The 4,587-nt window shown below is 47.8% G+C and overlaps 1 long non-coding RNA gene across 1 annotated transcript; it reads left to right on the forward strand.

Annotated features, from left to right (window-relative positions):
* The first annotated feature begins 1,911 nt into the window (after positions 1–1,911).
* Positions 1,912–3,749, forward strand: LOC139034275 (uncharacterized). Its single transcript, XR_011486681.1, has 2 exons — positions 1,912–2,700; positions 2,980–3,749. It is a non-coding gene; the product is annotated as an uncharacterized lncRNA (long non-coding RNA).
* The last annotated feature ends 838 nt before the right edge of the window (positions 3,750–4,587 follow it).

A 4,587-nucleotide genomic window follows, 5' to 3' on the forward strand; every position in this document is an offset into this window, starting at 1 on the left:
AGCAGCCCAGACACAGCCCTGCATGATCATGTGCCTCTGGCACAAAAACTCTCCTACCCCAGCTCAGGAAGTGTGGTGAGGGTGACTGCCTGCCTTCCAGGCCTAGATAGATCTGATAGACTCTCCCAGATATTCTTCCTCTGCTTTTTTTAATGCTTCCAAAGATCATCCTAGGTGAGTATTATTTTACCTGTTTACACATCTGAGTGGAAGTGACTTGTCCACATCTTCTATGTCATTACTTTCAGAGCAAGGAATTTGATTCAAGCCTGTCCTCATTACTTGTGATCTTTACCCCCATAAAACTGTACCCCACATAGAATAAATAGTACACATAAACACACACATACACACATATACACAGGTACATGATTTAAAGCAACTGACTCACATAGTTGTTAAGGCTGGTAAGTCCAAAAGCTGCAAGGTGGTCTTGTGCTTCTAGAGACTAAGGAGGAGCTGATGTTTATGTTGAAAAGCAGAAATAATGACCCAGTGTGATGGCCATTGGCTGACAATTATCTCTTACTTGCGGGAAGAATAGTGATTTTGTATGTTCATCTCTTCACCTGGTTTCATGAAGACCGCCTACGTTATGGAGGATCATCTGCTTTATGAATTAAAATGTTAATCTAATCTATTATTAAAATATACCTATTCACATGTTGAAAGTGAAGTCGCTCAGTTGTGTCCAACTCTTTGCAACCCATGGACTGTAGCCCACCAGGCTCCTCCATCCATGGAATTTTCTAGGCAAGAGTACTGGAGTGGGTTGCCATTTCCTTCTCCAGATGATCTTCCTGACCCAGGGATCAAACCCGGGTCTCCCACATTGTGGGCAGACGCTTTACCGTCTGAGCCAAAAAATATCCCTCTTTGGAGCACCGAGAAAAATAAAGCTACATATCCAATGCAGAGTCAAGTTGACACATTGTATTAGTCAGGACACCATCTTCCAGGTTGCACAAGAGTTTAATAGCATGAAGTCCCCGGCAGGTAACAGGACTCTGGATTTCTTGACTCCCTTTGCTAATCTCTGACAGCCTCCTCCAGTGCTTCCTAGGTACTAAAGTGGATATGGACACATTGTGACTTCACACCCTATACTTGAGGTCTTCAGATATCACAGGAAAGAAAGAAATTGTATTTGTTGGTTCAATTCATGAGATAAACAGAGCATGTAATGTACCCTCAGGCATTTTTACATCAACTTTATTGGCATAAGAATTATAGTAAACATTTGAATAATGTGAAGTTTGGGGGCCCTGACCCAGCCCTAACCCTGCTGTAAAAGTTTAAAATTCAGTTAACCCTCTCTATTTATGATTCCAGAACAGCAGTTTCAATCAGCCACAATTGTGTAGTACTGTTAGGAGAAGCACACTGATTGAAACCGCCCACCCTGGCCAGGCACCATAGTAACCATTTGCATGAGTTGTTTTATGACAGGAGATCCTGATAAGGAATACGGAACTAATAAGCCACCACCAACAGGAAGAGTTCGGGAAAGGTCGAAAGGAGACACCGCGTGTCTGTCCACTTCCCAGAATCCCTCTCGATAGCATCCATCTTGGCTGAGCGATGCGTGCGCCACCAGGAAAGACTCTGAATTAGAATGATTGGCCAAAGACCACCCGGAAACTAATCCCATCACCATAAAACCCAAGACTGCGAGCCACGCGGCAGAGCAGTTCTCCTGGGTTCCCTTACCTACTGCTCTCCACCCGGGTGCCCTTTCCCAATAAAATCTCTTGCTTTGTCAGCATGTGTCTCCTCGGACAATTCATTTCCAAGAGTTAGACAAGAGCCCAGTTTCGGGCCCTGGAAGGGGTCCCCCTTCCTGCAACAGTACTGTGAAAAGTGACAGTGAAAGTTACTCAGTTGTGTCTGACTCTTTGTGACCCCATACAGTCCATGAAATTCTCCAGGCCAGAATACTGGAGTGGGTAGCCATTTCCTCCTCCAGCAGATCTTCCCCACCCAGGGATCCAACCCAGGTCTCTCCCATTGCAGGGTGATTCTTTGCCAGATGAACAACAAGGTCTGTAGTTAGCATCTATTAAAAATTCCACACAAAACTGGACCCATGAAGTTCAAAAAAGTGTGGTTCAAGGGATCCACTGTATATACAATAACATTACACACTGTGCAGTGAACCGAAGAATGGGTTTGATCAATCCATATGTATGTGCCCATGGAACATTCACCTATAAAGACTGAGAACATTTCATCACCAGAAATTCTCTCAGGCCCCATTCCCAGGCCTCACTCTTTCCCTGACAACCAACATTATGATTTCTGTTGCTGTCATTCTGTTTTAAAGTCCTCTTTAGCCCAGAGCTAAATATTTAAAACATTACTCCTGGAAAGGATTATGGTTAAAGACTTTCTTGAAAGCATGTGAGCACCATATCCATGTCAGGGACTATCCTATGTGGAGATGGATGGTTTGGAAAATGACCATCCAAAGATATTCCCTGCCGGTACAAGCTTTTTTTTTTTTTAAATTACTTATGGACCTTCTTAAATTTCTTTTCTCGAGCACACATTGCCTGAAATGATTTTATGATGCTCATTTGACAGGAAGTCCTCATCGCCTAGGAAATTCCTTTGAGGTCCCATGTGAAACTCACACAACAAGACTTCTTGTGCAGACACTGGGTGCTGGGACTGAGCAGGCAACCAGAAGCAGCAACTTTGGTGAGAGATCATTTCATGTCAGGAGAAGCTTGCCTTTGATTTGACCGCAGGGTCCAAGTCACATGAGTTGAGTTGAAAAGTCCCCCTTTCTGTAGTGGCCTGGCCTGCCCACTAGGCTCCTGTGTTGTGGGTCCCACTGTCTCTTGGACCAGAGACACTCTGACCACAGGTGTGGATCCCATGACTTGCCAGGCCCCAATTCAAGGCTTGTTTTTTTTGGCTACAACATCGGGCTCATTCGTTGCTTCTGACTTTATTTTCTGTGTTTTTGTCTTTGAGGCCCCAGGAATGGTTAGTCCCCCAGACCCCAGACGTGAGACCAGCACATCAGGAGGTCACCACGGTCACCCGCTCACAACCAGGTGCATGATATTCAGGTTCAGAAATCATTGAGAAGTTGAAAATCACAGCAGCAGAGCATGGCAGCTAGTACTGGGTCCTTCTAAACGTGAGGTTGTGCGATGTGATAGAGTCTAGGCTCTAGGACGTCAGCTACTGAATGGCTGCCACGCTTCACAAGGAAGTACTCCCAGGTAATGGATGTCTCACGTAGAATTGGAGCATTTTTCCTTTGCTCCGGGGTCAGCCATCTCCCCCGACATCCCTCCACGTCTGGACTCCTTTGTGCCAACATGTCATCCGTGGTGCTGGGCAGCCAGCTTCTCTCTCAAAGCAAAGTGGGCCACAGGCCCGAGGTGGTTTGGCATGTTGCTCCCCCACCCCGCAGACACCAGAAGCACGTGCTCAGGTGAACACGACGGCGCTGAGCCGGGATTTGACAGGCACCCCGTCAGTTGGTGAATTAATAAGAAAGAGAGCCCAAGGATTCCTCAGGTGTTGATGAGCCTGCCCTAATGTTGAGGAACCAGATCCAGAATCATTGTGGGTGGCAGGACATGAACAGGACTGCTGTCAATTAAACAAAGTAGAAACATGAGCGATTATTTGGGACATGTGAGTCCTAAAGGGCAGCAGGAAGCCCTGAGGATTTTCCCTGAGATTCAAAATCACAGAAATATGTAGACAAATAAAATGAATGTATGTATTAATGAACAGTATTCCTGGAATAAAATGTACCTAAAGATGTGAACAGTTTTATGGAAAGTTTAGAAGAACTTTTAAGGCTTGTGTGCATTGAGCTGGATGGGTCTCCCTGTTGTGAACAGTTCTCTCAGGTTCATTTCTGATTTGAGCCTCTGGGGGAAGGGGCGTGGCCCCCTGAGTGACAGGTCGGCTCTGGGGCCTGGCAGGGACAGTGACATCTCAGAAGGACTCCCTGGAGAGCCCCTCTCCCCTCTCATCCACACTTAGAACAGGAGGCCCTCTGCCTGCCCCCCCCCAAGTGTGGTCTCTGTCTCCTGCAGGCAGGTGAGTCCTGGGGGGCAGGGTCCCCTTCGGGGTGCCAGCATGAAGCATGTCCGCTGTGACTGCAGCATCGGTCCTCCTTCTCCACAGGGGCGGTCCACGCTGGTGTCACCCAGGACCCCAGATTCCAGGTCGTGAGGACAGGACAGAGCGCCACACTGAAATGTACTCAGGATCTGGGTCATAACTCTATGTGCTGGTACCGACAAGACCCGGGACATGGGCTGAGGCTGATCCATTACTCAGCTATGCCTCCCTCCACGGAGCAAGGAGACGTGCCTGATGGGTACAGTGTCTAGACCAAACACAGAGAACTTCCCTCTCACGCTGGAGTCCGCCAACCACTCCCAGACATCCGTGTACTTCTGCGCCAGCAGTTGCTCCACACCACTGCACGGCCACCTGTTCTCGGTACAAAAGACAGGGGGCCCATGCGCAGGCTCCTAGCACTGGAAACCTCATGCCCTGGGGACCACTGGTCAGGACTGTGACCCTGGATGTGGGATCTGAACAGGCCTGGAT

This window comes from Odocoileus virginianus, unplaced genomic scaffold, assembly GCF_023699985.2.
Source record: "Odocoileus virginianus isolate 20LAN1187 ecotype Illinois unplaced genomic scaffold, Ovbor_1.2 Unplaced_Contig_175, whole genome shotgun sequence".
Taxonomy (NCBI): Eukaryota; Metazoa; Chordata; class Mammalia; order Artiodactyla; family Cervidae; genus Odocoileus; species Odocoileus virginianus.